The 20,551-nt window shown below is 52.4% G+C and overlaps 1 long non-coding RNA gene across 1 annotated transcript in view; it reads right to left on the bottom strand.

Moving 5' to 3' along the window:
- Positions 1 to 20,551, bottom strand: part of LOC117239114 — a 35,417-nt gene that overhangs the window by 5,566 nt on the left and 9,300 nt on the right. Inside the window, exons 2-4 of the long non-coding RNA XR_004494353.1 lie at positions 16,107 to 16,254; positions 15,933 to 16,006; positions 15,664 to 15,845 (exon numbers count right to left, since the gene is read on the bottom strand). This is a non-coding gene — a long non-coding RNA (uncharacterized LOC117239114). The remainder of the gene's footprint in view (positions 1 to 15,663; positions 15,846 to 15,932; positions 16,007 to 16,106; positions 16,255 to 20,551) is intronic.

The raw sequence follows: 20,551 nt of genomic DNA, 5'->3' as shown, positions 1-20,551 counted from the left end.
GAAGGCTAAGATTCGCGAAGAAGAAACGTCGGAAAGGTTGGGAACAACCGGCGAGATGGAGGAAGAGGAGAACCGAGCGGAACTGAGGTCCGCGGAGCTTCCTTTCCTTCGGACATGCCTCGCTGCTTCTTCGTCCTATCCCACAGATTACCAACAGCTTCGCTCTCTTTCCCTCTTTCCTCGGCTATCTCTGTTATCCGCGTTCGTCTCTGTCCCGAACGCGACGATACGGCAACCACGACAATGCCGATCGCTATTACAACCGTCTCGGCCTCCACGGTAGGAACTACGTTCGACGCACCTACTTCCTGGACGACCATCCAGCCGACAGACGGTTCTTCTTCTCGTCGGTTACGACCTTTTCTTTCTAATCCAACGGTTTCCATGCAACCGCTCCGCGTATTCGCAGAGTAGGCTGGCTATCTCGCGCGCGTTTCCTCCGGAAAGTCCGGAAGACCGTACTCGGACGAGTAGTAGCAAAGCGCCAGTTTCAAAGCGATGTATCCGTGTATACCAGAAACGTAGATGCAAATACAGCCAGACACGGTACGGCGATACGCCCTACCGTACGCACCGCGATGGACAAGCAACGATTAATAAGACAGATGGTTAAGCAACGTGTAAGCGATACTATCGGCTGTATAACGTTAGCCGCTGAGCGATCGATGCGAGAGTATGCGAGAGTACGACGAAAGTAGGAACTATTTCGCGAAAATGAGAACCCAGTCGCCTGCTCGAGTAAACGAATTGCCACTATCCTTGTCTTCCATTTCCGAGACATCTCACTATTATTATTACTATTAATATTAACGCGTAGCCGAGAAGAGGGAGAAATTGGACAGGAGGGACGAGGAACGACAGCGGCAACAGGCCTGGCAGCAGGAATTATCGGCCGTTTTCTCTCTCGAAGGTGTCTCGAGCACGTGGCTACGTAGGCGTGTATCGATATATCAGCCGGATATATATCGCGACTGGAAAAGCTCGATGACCTAATCCAAACAAAATAGGCGAGTCAACCGTCCAGATTCTTTCCTCCTTCCTATCTATCGTTTCTGCTGGATCTTTAACAACTATCGCCGCCTATTTATCGCGGCGCGTAAATTTATCGTTTGTTTACGACACGCGACATTCCTAAATCGTGGGCCGCGTAGCGCAATTACGACGCCGCGAAAATTCCGGCCCAAGGATCGAGAAAAATCGGTCGAGACGTCGAATCGAGACGCGTCGAATATATTCGCTCGGCGAATGACAAAAGCGCGAGGAAGCTGGTCCGCGAAACCTTTACGAACCCAAGAATTAGATCGCGCGCGCGCGTGCCCCCAAGAATTAGATTCGTTATTGGCTGCGCGACCTCCTCTCTTCGAGTTCCTCTACTCCGGATAATTAGATAACAGCAGGAAACCGCTACGGGTTGCATAATATCGATGTTGCGCAATCGATACCTTCACCTTATGCGCGGCTTACGTCGTCTCGCCGAGTGAAAATCACGAAGAGAGTGTGTGTACGCGATGGTAGACGCGATTGGAGGGGAGACGGTGGACGGAGAAAGAGAAGCGACGGCGTTCGTAGAAAATCGAACGGCTTTTGCAAAAATCCTGCAGGCGCGATTCTCGCGCGACGCGCCTACTTTCGATAGTTTAAATTTCCTACGAACGCGCAAGGAACCGGTGGAAACGAAGAGAAGGCGGGAAGAGAAGGCGGTAACGTTTCGTCGGATACGCTTCCGTTTCGCTGGATCCTCACGTGACTATCGCGTACGCGGTGGACGAGAGAGACGTCGATCGGAAGGATTGGAGATCGGTAGGAAAGAGAAGAAGGGTGGAAAAAGGGGAAGGGGAAGGAAAAGATTGGAAAAGGTAAGCAGGTAGGCAGCAGAGTGTTGCGGCATGCTCGAGCGAGCGTGATAGGTGATGTCATGGTGGGTAAACTGCTGCAGGACACGCTAGGACCCTCTCCACTCGAGAAACCTGTAGCAATTGGGCCGAGCTGTACGGTATCGTTTATACGCTGCAACATGGAGCATCGAATATCCGATATATCGATCATCGGCGGCATTACGTAAAACGGATAAAAACAAACGGCGATTTTGCAACGACGGTAGCGACGTGGCAAGGGCTCGCGCCGAACGCTACACGACCAGACACCGGTCTACGGTAATTACGACGAACGCGATTCCCTCCGATAAATACGGTAACGTACACCGTCTTCGTACGGAAAACGAAGACGCGAACGGTTCAGCTACCTGGAAATACCAAATTTCCCTGGTTCTCGGAAACGGGTCATCGTACGGGCCAGGATAAAACCAACAGGCCAAGTAGGATACGCTGCGTACGTTCAAATTGCACGTTCAAACGGAAACTCGCATTTTTCTATAATTGGCGCGATGAAATTACAGCAGCGCGTAGACGCGAAGAACCGTCGAGGACGTCGGAAGCAACGGAAGAAAAGAAGAGGAAGGTGGTGGAAGGAAGGGGACCAGCTGGAACGCGACGCGCGAGTTGGAAAAGGTTGCCGCGACGCGGCGCGGCGCGACCGAAGCGGCGGAGAAAGTCCGCTTCCGGCTGAACGCGTTTTAAGGCGTTTTAAGGCGTACTCGGACACCGGCGTCGTTTACGCGCCCAACGCCGTTATATAATCGTTTACGTTGCGAGAAGCAACGTTGCGTCGGTTATGACAATCCACCTTATGCCGCTAACCCAATTCCCTGGCTGGTCCGCCGCCTCCCTTCCCTCCTCGCTCCTGTCGCTTTTCTTACCTCCGCGACTCGCCGTAACCGTCGCCTCGTCGTTTCTAGCTGCGCCGCTCTAGCCGCGCTACTCCAACCGCGTCAACTCGCCAAAATCCAACGACGAGAAGCATCGTCGTCCACGTACCGTGCACCCTGGACCGCTGTACTCGCCAAACGATATCGGCGTTTCCCGCACAGAGTCTCGCGTTACACGGGAAAGAAGAAAACGGAAAATACTTTCGGACTTTTCTTCCGCGACTACGAATATCCGAACGGATCTAGCGGCAAATCTAACGGACGTTTCTTTCTAATTTCGAGAAATTCTTCTCGGAAACTTGGCAATTTCGTTCGTCCGATTACGCGGCGAGGATCGCGGCTACTTCGAAGATTCGTCGGAAAAGTAATAGCGAGGAAAGTGGATGGCGGGGGAAGATGGCGCGAATTACGCGGATTTCTTCGTTCAATCGAGGTATACGAGGAGCAGGTTGTTGGACGGCGAGTTAAAGAGAGCGAAGAAGGGGTCGAGGAACGTGTAGAGGGAAAGGCGATCGTCCCCCTGACCACGCACGAAAAATCATCAGACTTCCTGCGACGACAAAATCGTTATCGTTCGCTGGCCGTAATTAGTTTCGCCAGGCCTTCGGTTCCCACGAGCAACGATTAAACGCTTTAATAATTCTCCCATTTTGCCATCTTTCTTAAAAAACGGAAAAACTTGCACGACCCATCGCAAATACGTAAAAACGTACGCGTCGAGGAAATTCAATTCTTTTCTTCCTCCTCGAGTATCCTCGAGTTATTTTTTCACTCGTTTCCGACGAGTCTTTTCAGCACGGACGGCTCGCGTTAAACGATCTTCGATCAGCTTCGAATCTTTTTCGAGGGACTGCTATTCGCGTTATTTCTAAACTTTTTTACTCGATTTACGTTTAGCACTTGCTCTTTGCGCATTCGTAACGATAATACGCGTAATCGTTCCGCGCTGCAAAATGGAGCTCGGTCGAATAAGTATTTCCGGCAGAGCGCGCGCGAAATTCACCTTTGATCGTTAAATCGTTAAAACCTTTAAACGATTTAAGATATTAATTTCTATTAATCCGCTTTTGGAGAAACTTTTCGGTGAAACCAGTTATGCAAATGGCGATTCGTCGAGCGGCAAATACGCCGTGCTATAAATTAATTCGTTTCGTTAAATTACCTTCCTTCGTACGTCACTTTCTCGACTTTGTAATAAATGCACCGAAAATCCCCACCGAGAAGCAACAACCCCTTGCGTGTAATTCGGTTTGCGCGTTAACCGAGTCGACCTTGCGCCGTTAAAGTATCGTCGAGCGATCGGATCGAGTGGGTCTCGTATTATCCGATCGACCTAACGCGTTAGAAACGACGGAAGAGAAAGGGGGAGGGAGAGAGAGAGAGAGAGAGAACTTGTACGACGATACAAGACAGAAGTGGCAAAGCGGTAAGTCGGTAGGCGGACTGGGCTCGCGTTAGAATAATAGCGTTATTAGAACTAGAAACCATGCGACTTGGAAGGCATTCGTGTTATTCGCCTTTCACCGGTACCGCGGCTTAATGCTCTTCAGGGCCGACCTCTTCGAGAACCTCCGCGTTTCTTGTTCGATCGTTTCTTTCGATTCCTATATGTACACGGCTTCCTGCTCGCCGCCAATCTCTCTCTCTCTCTCTCTCTCTTTTATTCTCGATCGTATCGATTGGGAAAAATCGCCTCGACGCGTTTATCGCGCCTATAGGAATAATAATCGGCCGTGCTCGCGACGTCGTCGGCAGACGGAAGACGAGCTGGAATTTTATGGAGCGCGGTTTCGATCCGCGCCACCTAGATTGCCAGAGTACGGCAGCGGAGAATCTCGAAGGAAGGTGTGGCAAACGAGGAGAAGCACGAGGAGCTCGGCAGGGGTTAGCTAGCTGGCTGGGAGGCATTTCATTTCCTCGGCGACTTCCGGCAAACGCGACGCTTCCGCCATATCGGGGCCGCCGCCGCCGCCGTCGCTGCCACCACCGACGCCGACGTCGACGTCGCTTCGTCTTCCTGCGCTCCCTGCTTCCGCTTCCGGTTCCGCTTCCAGCCTCTCCGCCCTGCCCTGCCTCTCCGCCATCCTTCCTCACCCTCTTTCCTCCATCCACCCACTCGCTCCTCCTCTCCTCTCCTCTCCTCTCCACGCCTCTCTTCCACGGCTCCGTGCCGCCCTTCCGCTTTCTCTTCGCCGTTCCCTTTTCCACTTCCGTTCGTTCGTTCCCAACCCCCGTCCACTTCCGGCGTTCGCCATTCTCCACCACCACCGCCATCCCTTCCTACCCCCGTTACTTCCACCAACTTCTCCAGAGATTACTTCTATTCCACCGGCCAGAAATTCTCCAGCCTTCGGGCGTTACCTCCTCCACGCTCTGCGCGCTCTAGACGATCCTTCCTCCGGAGTCGCTCCGACGGAAAACGCCCGAGAATCCATCTTCCCGGAGTATCGAGCCTGTCGTTTCGGCCAAACTGGAAACGAGACAGTTGGCTTTCCACGGTTTTCTCTTCTATCCTACCTGCTCTCGCGATATCGTTCGGAGACGGCAGCAAAGAAGGACTACGGACGCGTCGATAACGAGAAACCGGTTGTTAAAAAGCGATCTATTTTCCCGCTAGTTTTCGGCCAGTTTTCGTTAGAGAAGAACGGCCAATGATCGGTCGCGTAAGGGTGAAGCACGTGTGTCGCAGTTGTACAAGGGTAACATATCGCACGACCCGGCAACACGAGCCTCCGCGAGGGTTCACGAACGCCATTCCCCGAAAGCCAGGCAAAAGCTGCGACTCGTAGGCCACGGTTTCGCCTCGAGTTACAAATTCGACCGTACTTAACGAAAACAGTGGACCGATTATTTCTTCGGACGAAACGTCGTTTCTATTTTTGGTAACGCGCGTGCTACGGCTCCGCCACTCGATATACGTCGACGAAGGTCGTCCTTCGATCGGCCGTGTCGTTCGGTACAGAAATTGGTCGGTGTGGCGACCGGTCGTAACGCGGAATCGGAAAATAGCCGCTTGTTTGGTCGGTCGCCTGGGACACCCGGTATAAAGGAAAGTGGTACATGTCGTTGGAGAAGAATTTGGTAATAGCAGGTGTAAAGGAGGAAGGGCGAGGAAGCCGTTTAAACTCCACCTCGGAGAAGGCCCTTCCCTACCTCAACATCGATCCCTCGAAATTCCACCGACGTATCCGAGCCTAGCGATTTTCTTCTTCTCTGTTCCTAAGCGAATCGATCGAGGAGAATGTGCGTCGTACGCGCGGTTGGCTGCGGTTTTTATTTCGCTTTTTTCCTCGACTTTTCGATGTTGGGACAAGCTCGGAACCGAGAGGAAGGCGAGCGCGACGATCGTAGAAAGAAGAACCTGCTGGTAAAAGTCGGACCTGTGCGTCGAAGGGAGGGTGGTGTACAGGCTGGATAGGTCATCCGACACCCTGCCAGGTCTCCAGGGTGAGTTAAATAGTATCATTCCCATATGGAAGGGCCTGCGCTGCGTCGTAAACCACGCAAGACACCATCTGTGACCGTTTCGACCAGACTCCCCTCGTTTTTCCATCGATCTGCCCTCCTTCCACGAAGACCACCTAACCGATCTAGCCGCCGCCACGCAACGCCGCCTCTTCTCGCTCTCTCGCCCAAACGAAACCTCCGAAATCTCCGAAACCTTCGAAATCTCCGGGAGGTCTTCCTCGAGGGATCGACTGCGCGAGGATTGCGACGCACGTGAGACCTCCCCGAGAATCACGCTAGGAAAACGATACACCATGCTTTATGCACCATGCGTTTTTTTGCTTCCTGCTACGCTTCAAGGCCAACCTCCTTTCCCAACCGTTTTCTTCTCTCTTTCCATTACGACTCGTATCGCGCACGCCACCGTACGTTTACCACCTACGCTTTCAAACGTAGTTTCGCGAAACGTCGTCGATCATACGCGAAAAAATGAATTTCTCTCGGTCGCTGCGGTCTCGCATAGCTGATAAATCGCAAGACCCTGTTATTTTCGACGTTTCCTTCGCTTATTGGAAATACCCATCGGTGGGAAACGAACGGCCGCTCGAAATACGCCGAGATTCCACGTATAATCGTCGCGATAATCATCGATCGTATCGCGAACGAGATTACGCTTTGTAGAATAACGTGGCGTGATCAGTTCGATAGGTTTTTACATAAATTCATAAGTTACTGTAAAATTCTTCCCATACGAACAATAACCGACCGCTTGTCTATCAAAAATTCATTACGCCTACGCTGATCGAATCGAAAGCTAAGATTCCGCCATACGCTGTCTGTTTCGCGAGCTCGTTCGCCTCGTCCGTTATTACGTTTTCCAACGATCGGATCGTTTCTCGCGGCAAATCGCTACGAAAGCTTCGCCGCGAAACCTCCAACGACCCGACGCGTCTCGAAAGCGTAGCTGTAGCTACGGTTTTTCAGATGTCGCGCGGCAGACGCGACGTCGTCGTTCGATAGAAAGCGCGAACGCTTCGATTCGGACACGATATCGCGGGTTCGGGCGTACGATGGAAACGAGAGGCAAAGTTTCGAGCGAAAGACGCGCACCGACTTACGATAGGAGTTGACACGAAGCGTCGGGAGTAGAGACAAAGGCGAAGGCGGCGCTGATAACAGAGACGAAGACAAGAGCAAAGACGCGAAAAGAGTGGTTTCCGTTGGCGGAAGAAGAAGAAGAAGAGGAAGAGGAGAGAATTTCGGCGAAGGAAAAGAGCGCGAGTGCGTGGATGGCATGCGATAGGTAGGTGACACGTGGAACACAGCGGGCGAAAGGATGGTAAAAAAGCATTAGGGAGAAAAGGCAAAATGGATCGAGGGTGGCGCGAGGGGTTGAATTATAAAGATGAAAGCCGTTGTCAATAGGGAGGACCACCGGCACCCTTCTCTTTATCCTCTCTTCCTTTTTCTTCCCCCTGTTCCACCACCCGCCCTGCCACCACCCCGACCGCCGACCGCCTCTGTCTCTCTCGTTCTCCGGCGTCTCCCTTCGGTCCCCGCACGTCCCTTTCATCAGCCACGCTACCGATACCGCGCCTCTAAAAATCGTTACCGTTCGTACGATCAACCAGGCTCCGTTATCGAAATGCCTAATCGCTCTTTGTACCGAGCTTTCGCTGTTCGAACGAAACGAAAAGCGAACGACGAGTACCTTTGCGACCGCGAGACGGTTCTTCGCGAAAACGGGCGAGCAAGATTTCGAAAAGTTTCTTCTATCGGTTGCCTCTTACGTTCGTCGAGAGTCGACCGGACCGTACGGGCGAACGAAATTACGCGCGCGCCTATAGCGCCAAGATAGGAGAGACGTTTTCGTCGATTTTACGATCGAATTACACGAGCGTTACGAGAAGCAGGAGGATTAAAAAGGTGGAAAACGGAAGAGGAAAAATCAGGCTTAACCGCGAGCTAAACCGGAATTGATTCGACCTTGCAAAAAGGGGGGTAACGCACCCCCGAGCAGGATATCCAGCTGCGCCCGAATGACTAATACGCCAAACGTTCGTCGGGGTGCGAGCAGATTTTCAGGGGTGGAAACGAGCTGAATCGAATCCGAGATCGAACGTACACGCGCTTCGCACCCTTCCCCGGTTCTGTCCGACTCGTTGTCGACCGGTGGACGACTATGAAATTTTCCGCCTCCGTTATACTTTGCGCAGTCTCTTTTGTTTCGTACGCGTTCCGAGTCGCCCCCTTTCGCGCAAACGTAATCGCTGGAAGCACGACCAAGACCGCGACGAGATACGATTTAACGACTCTTTGTCGGTACAAACGAAGCTTCGCGACGATCGAACGGGGTCTCGCGGTACGTGGAATCACCCCGAAAGTCGAGTAATAATTCGTCGAAAATTACACGGCGATTTTCGAGCCCGGTTACCGCGATTCGTCTCGCGTTTCACGACTTTGCCAACCCTCGGCTGGGGCGAGAGGAACGACCGAGGGATCGTCGGCCGAACGATTATCCGTCCGTTTCGGACGTTCCGGTCGCGATACCCCGCCGCGCGGATCCGACGATTCGAAACGTCCGGAACGTCCGCCAACCGATGCAAACTTTATCGAGAAAGACGGTATTCGCGCGCGGTTTTCCTCGCATCCGGCACTTTCGAGCCGGCGAACGCTGGCCGAAGATCGAAGGCGCACGGCCAGCTGGAACAAAGGGCGGCTGCTGGACGGTGTAATGGCCAGTCGGGCAAAGGGTCAATCGAAGGCAACGAGGAGAGAACGAACGAGCGAGGAGATATCGCGACGGATCAAACGGAAGGGAGAAACGGAGAGGGAGAGGAAAAAAAAGAAGAAACGAGGAGAGAATAACACTCGAACGAGTTAACTCGTTGGTGGGACCGAAAGCGATCGTCAAACGGTCGATTGACGAAAGAACCGGGAACGAAAGAAGGAGGAAGAGACGGCGGAGCGCGTGGAGAGGAGCGAGAAGGGACGAAAAGGAGATAGGAAGAGAAAGATTAAGCGGGCGAGGGGAACGACGCGAGCAGGCAGAGAGGCGGCAGGGAGAGAGAGAGAGAGAGAGAGACTCGTTGTCGAGATATGTGGGAGCCACTCGATCCGATCGTACACACGGACGATTTCCAGCGACTTTAATCGATCGTCTACGTAGCGTCGAAAGAAGAGGTCGTGAAACGTCGTATCGGAGGTTCGAACGGAACGGCGACGAAAGCCGCGAAACGCAGGGGGCTGAATTTCAGCGCGTCGATACGAGTCTTTGCTTTGCGAGAAACGCCGAACGAAACCGGATCGATGGGAAAGAACGTGGCCACGCGTAATCGCGTTGCGAGACTGTTCGCAGGGGGGTGGCGAGGGGGTAAAGCGAAACGAAGGGCGTCCGCACAGGGGGCTGGACGTTGTTTGTCGGAAACCGGGGCATCCTGCTAATGCCTTGGTCGGTACTCCAGGTTCCTTTGTGCCACCCTCGTGCGTTACGGATTCACCCCTCCTCGCGCGGCTACGCAGCCCCTCTAGAACGCGATTTAAGCCGGCAGGCCACGCACCACGCTCCATCGGCCACCGCGTGGCCGATCGATGCTCGTACGCGAAAATTCGTGTCCGGTGCCCCCTTTTCTCTCGGTGCCGTTTACGGATATCCAGTAACGCGATCCGAAACTCTCGAAATCTCGCCGCCGCGTCTCTTCACCTTCTCTTCTCGTCGGTAAAATTCGATTCGCTCGGAACGATAAGCCCGCGTTATGGTATCGGCCACGCGCCAAAACGCGCCAAAACGCGCCAAACATTCCACGTTCGTGCCAATAACCGACGGGACTCGCGAAACTATCGTTTCGGGTGCCATCGCTGCGAGAATCTTCGCTCCGGTGTCTCCGTCGCCCCGGTGTCGATGGTTAAAAGACGCGTTCGCGCCACATCGGGCCGTTTCGCGTGTTCCGCGGCGAGCCACTCTAAACGATGAGATTTTCGTCGATGGCACCAGTTGGATGCGCTGCAGGCACACGTACACGTACACGCGCGCACGTTAGAGAGAAGCAGGAGCCGTATTAAAGTATTGCTCGGATGTTTTTTTGTCACGGCTTTTGCTTTGCTTTTACGGTCGCCTGGAACAATGACGAATCCCCGACGTCATTGTGCGCTGGCCCTTGCAGTTGGAGAAAAATGCAGAAAAGGGAAGAAAGCCCGGAGAAAGGAGAGAGAGAAATAGGAAAAGGTAGGCGTCGTGTGACAATCACTCGCCGCTGATTACACGGACCATTGTGCAAGGACAACGGAGTACGCGACGATAAAAGGGTTTCTCTCCTCTCGCTCTGCCAACGGAGTCGGATGATTCCGACGTCGGGACGAAAAGGCGAGGGAACGGCCGCGCGATCCAAACGGAGAAAGAAGAAAGAAACGAGCATGCTCGTTTCTTCGCTAAGCGTATTTCAGCGGTCACCTATCGGGCGTGTTTCCCGTCGTTCGTGGAATTAATTCGACGCGTCCTTTCTTTTCGCTCCGTTTCGTTCTCCAACTCCGCCGTGTATCGGGATAGTTGACCGATGCCACAGGGGTTCGCGGAGCCCGACACGACTCTTTTCAGCTTGGATATGTAATAGCCATCGGGAAGAGCACGACGGATACACGCGTGGACTTTTGCCACCGACTGTACGTGGCAAAGGAGAAGGCGAGTCGATGCGTAGCAAACGACCCGCAGGTAGCTCGAATCGTATGGAACGAGGATGTTGACTCCTCCTCTGGATCGGGAAGAAACCGGAAACGCTTAGACGCTGCGAATCGAGCAGGTAGGACAGGTAAAACGGGTGGGGCTTCCGTTTCGAGATCGTCGATCGAGATCGATTCACCGGTCGTATTTTCTTCGCAGGAAGCCTTTCGATCACCGGACGAGCCAACTTTTCACCGCACGGCTACGTTATCGTCGATTTTAACGCTCGAAAGAAGCGGTTATACCGTTCTATCGATGTTATTACCTTTCCGATTAACTCGCTGCACGATAGGAGCGACGCGAGCCGCGAGTGCCTTCGTTACGTATTTAATTAGCGCTGATCGATTACCGTCGATCGCCGCAACCAGACCGCGCCTACGAGATCTTCCCTATCGACTCGGATCGAAAACAGCGGATACGTTCCTCCGATAAAATCAACTTTGTCGATATAAAACGTTCGACCTCGTTCGTATTACTCGACTTGAAAACGCGTCGAAAATGCGGATTCGCGACTGCCTTCGAACAAACTTTGAACACACAGGACAATGTGACTTGGTCGATACGCGCTGTCCTAAAATCTGTCATCGAGAGCGATCCGTTATCCAGAGGCTTTGAAATTATCGCGCTAATAAGAACGATTAAATAGCGGCCATTCTCTCGTATCGCGTACGGCGATTCGCGACTCGATAACGAAACCTGCGAAAAGTAGGAAGTGGAAGAAAATAGCGCGCAACCGTGAGCAGCTTCGAGGTCGTAGAGGAGAAGAGGAAAAGGAAGAGAACGGAGAGGAAGAGAAGATCGGTGGTTAAGCCGCTTTTTGCCAAGTGGAGATGAGAAGCCAGGAGAACCGACCCGGTGAACCGAGGTCCCCGAGGACAGAACGGTACCCTGTGCCCTCCTCCTCCTCCTCCTCCTCCTCCTCTTCCTCCTCCTCCTCTTCCTCGTCGTACCACCTCCACCGCGGTTCCTCCTCTCGTCGCGCAGGCTACCGAGGACGAGCAGTCGGTCCGGCAGCGCCTCGAGCCTCTTTCCCGTAAATTCCTACTCGCGTGTTTTTCATCCGCTCCAAAGGCCTCTGTGCACGTTGAAACGCGTTCCGACGCATCGCTACTCGAGTTTCGCGATACGCCTCGCGACCTACGTAGATCCGGTATCGGCGAATCGGTATCGCCACGCGTGCGTCTCCTCGTTCTTTCGACGACGCGCCGTTGGAAGATTCATCGGTCTTTCGTCCTTTATCGATAAACCGAAAGCGACGCACGCTTCGCCACGCGATTCAACGCGTATAAAGGCCTTAACGTAGCTTGTACACGCGCGTTACTCGCATCGATTATGCCAACGCGTCTACCGTTTCTTTCACGAGTCACGAGTCGCACTCTCCGCTTCCCGGCAAACCAATTTTTTCTCTCCCGAAAATATTCGCCCCTCCGTTTCGCCGGAATTCTACTCGAAATGATAGTAAAACGCGGCGATTTCGAGCAACAAACCGTCTCAGGTAACCGGTTCGTTCTACCTCTGTTCGAAAAACAACTCGCTCGAGAAGCAACGTTGAATTTTGTATTTTAATCGAAACTTTCGAACGCGCTAGGAAACAACCAGCGGTTCTAAACGTTGCATTCTCCGTATGCTCGTGTCACGAACGACACGCTCGCGGTTACGTCACGATGTACTTTTACGTTCGTTTATACAATCGTTTTTGAAATATCTTACGTTCGGCGCAAAGTCGGAGTCGGAGTGGCGACAGCTGGCAACGGAAGACACGAAGGGAAATATCCGAATACAAGGTCTTGCGTTTCTTATATACGTTTGTTGACAAACAGACGATAACACGCGATAGTAACGTAGTATGTAACGCTGTTGACGTAACGTATTGCGTAATATTTGTCGACGAATAGAAAAGACGCTCGCGATCGACCATCGATCTGCGAGAAACGCGCGAACCAAAACACCGAAAGTCGACCATGCGTCGACCAGATTATTTACACGGTCGTCGCGTATAGTACGTATTTATCGAGCCACGCGGACATACGCGTTCCATTATTTTCCATTTTATTTTTTATCCGTGCCTTTCGGCTCGCGCTCGCCGTTACGTCTTCCTGCTTGCATTTACCTCGGCATCTTACACGCCGCGTCCGATCGTCTCGCGACGTAATTTTTTTTTTTTTTTTTTTTTGTTATAGCAGCAAGTACAGAAACGAGTACGGGAATTTGGTAATCGAGCGATCGGTACACGCGGAACACGAATAAGAAAGCAGAGACAAACGAGCGTTTAGGCGGACGCGAGCCGAGGTCGATCGAACGGTGTTTGAACGCCTCCTCGATTCCTCCATCGGGTGAAAGCAACGTGTTCCTGGTAATGACTTCGTCATAGTGCAGACTCCGCGCCCGTTGTCTGGTAATACTGGTAATACCAAGCAGAGTTACGGGACTATCGACGTACCGCTGTGCTACCGAAAAACATTCCTTGCCTATTTTGCCGCGCGTTAATTACCTAACGCGTTTTATTTCCCCGTCTCTTCGGCCAGCGCTGCTTTTCTTTCTCTCTCTCTCTCTCGATCTTTCTCCTAATCAAGACCCACGAAACACAGCCGTGCAAAAATCCTAACGGTCGATCAAATAACAACTGCGAGCTACGTATCGGTCGTTGCAAGCTAGAAATAGAAAACCGCGAGCAGAAATTGCGTACGTTCGCGTTCGTCGTAATTTTCCTTTTTATATAATTGCACGACGTTTTTCTTCGTAAACGCGCACCGTTAACGACGGAAGCCTGCTTCGAAACGGCAATTCGAAATCGCGTTCGAAACTCTCGCTTGCGATTCTAATGGTACAGGACGATCTCGTTTCTTATCCGTTTCTTATCCGTTTCTTATCCGCTCTTTCTACCGACCTTCTAATGGCATATCATCTCGCGTTCTAACTCGCGCTCTAAATGTAATAAACGCTGCTCTGCAAAACCAACGATTCCGACTTGTTATACTCTTTCGTTGCGAGTTTCCGGCGATTCCGTCTTTTTCTGCGCGCGTTACTCTTTTAATTTCGAGCAACAAAAAGGAAAAAAAAATCAAAAAAAAAAAAGAAGAAACATGGAAAAACGACGCGATCGGAGAACGATAGAAAAAAAATCTCGACGCGAGGAATTCGAGTCGGAGCAAAAAAAAAGGAGATGGACCTTACCGGAAGTGGCCGCGACTCGATCACCCTCGGATCGTTACAACGAGGCTCGTCGTAGCCGTGGAACGATTCGAGGTGAGCACGAGAGAGAGAGAGAGAGCGAGAGAGAGAGAGAGAGAAATCAAGCGGAGAAGGTGGAGAAAGAAGGTAGAAGCAGGGAGGAAAGAGAAGGGTTCTACTGTCACGGGAACGCCACGCGTGATCGAGTTACCTGGACGAACTGGCGTGGCGCAGGTGAGGTTGGTGCACGGCCTGCGGGACAAAGAACCGCAAGAAATACCGATACTACCTTACTCTGGGACTGTAAGGTCGCTGTCGCGACCCAAAATCGATACGTCCGCGCGCTCAGCGTCCCTCGGTTGCCTAGCGAAACCGGCTATTTCGACGTTCGAGTTCGCGCCACCCGACGAATCCGTAAACCGCGACAGAGCGTTTCGCGTTGCGCGCGAAAAGAACGAAATTCGTCGACGGTGGTCGTCCGGCGAAGCGCGCTTTTACCAGAGGCCAGACACGCGAGCCCTTCGCACGACATCGATACGACGAAACATAGAGATACCCTCTAGCATCGCCTCGTCCTTCCTGTGCGGTTTCGCCGTTACGTTCCCTCGCATACGCGCAACTACTTGCGGCCCCTTTCTTACCGGCCCCTGCAGCTTCCTTTACCTTTGCACGCGTGTACACGCGCGACGAATCGCGCTCTGCTTGCCATCCATGGCCGTACGAGTGGAAATATCTACGTTTTCGAGCACCGGCTCTTTCGCGTCGTTTCCACGACCACCACTATTTTCCTCTCTTTTCTCGTATCTCGGTTGTTCCCCTTCGCGGTTTGCCCTGTCGAACGTTCGGTAAATCCCTCTAGCTATAAGTTATCGCGCGGACCACTATATCCCCGCTAGAAACCAGCGTCGTATAGTAGGTCGGCTGGACGTCTCCTTCTTGGCCTTCGTTCGATCCGCTCTCTGTACGTCCGCGGTGCCGGTTGATCGACACGTCGCGCCACTCTTTTCTTACGCGTTTCATCGCGTTTCTCTTCGTTTCCTCTGCAACCGTGGATCCGGATCGCAGCCATGGTATTCGCTCGTAACCATCGTGATAAGCATACACGCCTTAAACTTAACTCGTCGAGTTTCCGTTTGGTCGATCGTTTCGTAAACCGTCCGATATTCTCTTTCCACTTTTCTTCTTCTTAAACGTGTAGTGCGCGCACCAGAACCAGGCCGACGCCTTTTTCTCCAGGGACTTTGTCCCTGTCTAACGATACAGCCATCGCGGCCGACTCTCGCGTACTCCAACGAGAAAATATTTTTACCCGGGAGTTGTATGACTCTGCGAATCGCTGTCCGTCGCGACTCTTACTTACTCGACGACGAATGCCACCGTTCCACGAAAATAACGCAATTCGACTGCTAATCGCGTCCGTGTGGCAAACGATGCCGATACGGAACCGTTACGCGTCGGACACGATCACGCGACGGATCGATATCGATCGACCTTGTATCGGCGGCCAGTGCTACGTCAAAGTATCTAGGCGATATATGTAAAATTGCTCCGTGAAACGACTCACCGGACATCCTTATACCGCTCGAAACGTTGCTCGTCCATGTTCCTACGTCCATGTTCCTCGATCCGTTCTCTCGATTCCTCGCGAACGTTCAACGAACCAACGATTTCTATCGGCAGGGTCACACCCTCTAAAGGGGTCGTCTGGGTAAGCTGGCCGATGCGCGTTAGAAGCCGTATCTGTTTCTTAAAAGAGTAAGAAAACTGCAACTACTCTTTGTATCTGGTTACCGATCGTCGTTGTCGTTGTACAACGTTCGAATAGATCTTTACCTTATCAGAAAATTAATATCGCCGCGTTCTTTGGGCTGGCCATCTCCATCGCGGCTTCCTCGATCCATCGGCGCCTAACGAGGTAAATTCAAACGAGGGCATTATCGAAACGAAAAAAACGACTGTAGCTTCGAAAGAAGGTCGGATAGAATATAAAGAGGAAGGACGAGATACCGATGCGACGATCGTCCGGAGAGCTTCGATTATTCCGGACGGCAGCCAGTGACACCCAGAGGCCTGCGGTCCGTGACAGCCGGTTCGCCGAGCTCGCGAGAAAGTTCGTCCAACTGATTTTCACGCGTCATCGTGGCTTTTCCCCTTTCTGCAAGAGCAAGTGCATCTATAGAGAATGTCGAAACGTCGAAAAGCGTCGCGATCGACCATATGAAAGCAGTTTCATCGGTTCGGAGGAATCGCGATATCGTTTCCAACGAGTCTCTGAAAATTTGCGAGAAAAACGGATGGCTGGCGGTAACTGTATACGCGAACTCGAGTGCGCTTCGACCGTTTATTTTGAATTTGTCGCGAGTTCGATGACCGATGACGACGAACGACGGCCGCGAAGAAAGGCTGCGTCCGCGTAACCATTCCTACATATGCATACATGTATTACAACGCATAAACACACGACGCGCATTCGCAATTTTTTCTCCTCGATCCCCTGTGTTTTCATATTTGTTCGCCACGGCTGGCTTTTCCGTTCTACGCGAATTCTTACGACGTTCGAGCAGCTACGGTCGCGATAGAGCCATCGGTCGTAACGAGAAAACCGGCCGCGACCATTTATCGGAAAGAGGAGGCGGAAACGACGGACGGCGAGGTTTTTCCCGGGCGAAAAAATTAAGAGGGAAGACGAGCGAGCGGGAAACACATGCCTTTGTTATTACAGGCGTCGAAATTCTACACCTATTCCACGACCTCTTTGAATCCGTCTCTGTTTAATTAGGAAACCTCGCTGTTTCTCTTTGTTCGTACGCGTTCCGTTTCCTACGCGGCATTCTCGCGGCATTCTGCGAGCTACTGTCGTCGATTTTCACCTTGTTGCGTAATTCGGCAACGATCGCGTTCCTCCTCGCCTCCTATCCTCCTAGGATACAAAGGGGCGACTAAACCAAACGCGATTAAAGCGAGACTCGTGGAAATAAAACGCACCTCGGCCACCTCGCGATTTTTCGCGATAAACATTTTATCGAAACGCGTTCGCGTAAGTACTAAACGTAGTTGCGACGCATCGCCGGAACGATACCGAGGAACGATTGTTTGGATCAAAGTATTTCGCGCGATGGAAACGTCGACGAAGAGAGAAGAATAAAGGTGGAGGACGCGGATAAGATGGAGAGGAAAGGTGCCGCGGTGAGCTCAGCAGGGACACCTGCGTCGAAGACGAAGCCGCGTTGATAATCCGCCTTATCCTAAAACAGGATCGACCGTGAGATCGCGTAGGCGTGTCAGGACGTGTCAGTGCTGGCCCATAACCGCGTCTTCCTCGTAACTAACCGCTGCTCGCTCTTTCCCTGCCTACGATTCCTCCCTTTTCCTCCGTTCTCTTCTCTCTCGTCGTGTTCGTCGCGTCCAAGAAAGGGAATACGATTCGATGCTCGTGGCTCGAGCGTCGTTGTTTCGACGCCGGCAGGACCGACATCCGCGCGTAGCAGCGTATCCCGTCTTCTCTTTTTCCCTCGCCTCTTTTTTCTTCCATCCGAGAGTCTCGACGTCCGGAGAATCGACGAGCTTGAGGTTGAGGTGGGACGATAAGCCAGTGAAAAATGAAAAACCTGTTCCTCTTCCTGCGTCGGGATGAAACGGTGGTCATTACATGGTCGAGCGCGCACGGAGGTCTCAAATATAGGTGTACCTGCCACTGGCCGTGAGTATCGCGAGAAGCTACACGAAGGATATGAGAAAAACCTCGAGTCGACCGGAAGCTAGTCTCTCCCGATAGACCACCTTATATACAGGGAACGGCGAACGCTTCGTACGCTGTTTAAAATAAAACCGCGGAAACTCGGTCGCAGCTATGGGAACGTTTTTTCTTTTTTTCTTTTTTTTTTTTTTATCTTATCGAGAGTGGCTGCTTCGACCGCTTTGCGTCCACTTCTCGGCTCCTAAGAACACGCGGCCGAGCCGTGTCTCGATACGATCGAGACCTAACGTACCGTGGTATCGTACACGTGCCCTGTTTCGTGCAATACCGTGCAGTGGCACCGCGCCACGCTACTGCCGTGTGTGCAGCGCGTACGAACGAAAGCTACGAATCGCGCGTGAAAAACACGTTTCCGCGATAATTAGGCGAAAGTTTCGCGAAAAACCAGACGATTTTTACATTTCGTTTATCGGAATCGACGCGATTCGCGCGGGCTGTTGCCGCTACCGGTTCTCAACGTCGTCCTCGTAATTGGCAGAGACAGATACGCTTAATACGGGCAGTTTATAACGCAGCTTTCGAGCTTTCGTCGTAAGATCGACGGCTGCGTGACTCCATTAGGTAGGATTCGTCCGCCGGTCGGTCGAATCGCGAGATCGCAGGATAATGGAAGGCAGAGGCGTGAGATTGGAAGAACGACGGAAGGAAGGAGGATATCCGGAGAATGGGAAGAAGGTGGGTGCTGGGCCGGCTGTAATGGGAGGGCCAAACCAAAGATGGGTACGATAGGAACGGCAACGGGAAGAGCAACGCGACGAAATAAAAGTTGATGTAAGAGTTACGCGGGTGCAACGATGGCGTAGCTACAGTTTCGGAGTAGAAGAACGCGTTGGGAATTAATTTGCCAGTGAAATCCGATTTCGCGGTCTGTAGGCGGAACGAAAACTTGTTCGATTAATTAGTCAGAGTTAGGAAAAATATGGTAGGAAACGCGGTTCCCGAATTCGTCGCAAAGTTGCCTGGCATCTCGCCGGAAGAGCGACGCACGGTTCTATTCAACGTTATCCAAAGCGAGGTTGATTTCGCTACGAAAACGAAGCGTTTTAATCGCGCGTGCGATACCGCCAAAGTACCGAATCCAGATACTTTGGTTACACGGCCGCAAATGGCAAAGGAAAATAACGAGTCGCGTTACGCGGGACAGCCTGCACGAGCAACAACGTTTCCTTCGCGCAGCGTTCGTTCCAGCCTTGCTCCTATCCTTATTTGTCGGTAATTAGTATCGCGTTGTCCCGAACCAAGGTACGCCGTCCTAGTACTCGCGTACAACGACGTAATTAACGAGATAATCGTCAGCGCGACCGCTATCCAGCCGTACGGATCCTTCTCGAACGGAACGTTCTCGCGTTCGTCTGCGGTCGTCGGTTGTATTCTCCTAGATCTGCGATTTCGTTCGTCGGTAGATTTGCCAACGTTCCCGTTCTCCGACTCCCGAGAACGATGGATGGACGATGGATTCGCGTATAACGCAAGGAACGAGAGTAACGAGGCAACGAGACGGAACGGCGGAAAGGGCGACAGGGAGGGGAGGTGTTGTTTATCGGAATATTTACGAGCAGTCGAACCCCGTTGATGCGTGCCCGGCCGAAACACGTTGACCGTACTAGACGGTGCACGTGTCTGCACGCACCTTCGACCATGCGTGTTCGTTCGTTTATGCGTGTATCCGCGTGCTTACGACGAGACGTGGCAACGCAGGTTGGAATGCAGTTTAGGAACGCGAGAGTCGCCCACGAGGCCAGCTCCCCTTCCCCTTCCGAAGGCCTTCTTACAGGAAGAAACCGAGGCTGAGGGGAAGCTCGCTGCTACCAGGAAGGAACTCGTTGGAATTCCCTTGACTCGCCTTCTTTCTTCTCGTCTCTACACCGGCTCTCCGTGCCTCCTCTCTTCCTTCTTTTTCCTCTCCGACCCTCCGCCTTTCTCTCCTCCTTCTTTTCACCGAATAATTTCCAATATACCGATGCACGCGGTACCGACGTTTAAATTACCACGCTGGCATTCGCATCCATTCGCATCCATTCACGGTGACCGTTTGCTGGTATCTGCGCGCGCGTTTCTCTTCACCGAGGTATTATTCGACGCGACCGTGTCGCAAATTCTACGACAATGTCTCGCCGTTGCTTCGTATTATCCGTTCGGGCACTCGAAGGTAGCAGCGCGATGCCTCTCTTCGGGCAAACGTGGCGCGCAATTAAACGCGACCACGCAAGGCGTCGGTCGTCGAGTACGTTCTCGAATCTACCGAGCGTCGGACGCAGCGAAAAATCTCTTTGTCCTCCGATGGTCGAACGAAGCGAACGGAAGCGACTTGGAGATTGTCAAATACGTTTTTCTCCGATCAAAACGATCAAGGACGGCTTCGTACTTCTCTAACGGCATTGCGTAACATTCCGCGACGTAACTGGCTAATATATTCGTACGCAAGTCGGTGTTCCGTGTGCTTGCACGAGTCTCGACCAAGCATCTTTGTACATCGCGGAGTAATTTCCCAAGCGAGCTATTTAGAAAAAGCCTATCGAACACCCTGTAGACAGCGTACTTGCCATTTAAACGAGTTACGCTGGATACGTACGTCGATCGTCGTTCTCCGTAAGAACGGCTGATACGACACGACGCGAGCAGCAAGTTGGCAGAACGGATTCGAACGAATACGTTCGCACAGCGTACGTGATATCGACGACGTTATCCGACTCGC

Source organism: Bombus vosnesenskii, unplaced genomic scaffold (assembly GCF_011952255.1).
Source record: "Bombus vosnesenskii isolate JDL3184/JDL3185 unplaced genomic scaffold, Bvos_JDL3184-5_v1.1 scf7180000013883, whole genome shotgun sequence".
In the NCBI taxonomy this organism is placed as follows: domain Eukaryota; kingdom Metazoa; phylum Arthropoda; class Insecta; order Hymenoptera; family Apidae; genus Bombus; species Bombus vosnesenskii.
This window is presented reverse-complemented; position numbering and strand designations above follow the sequence as displayed.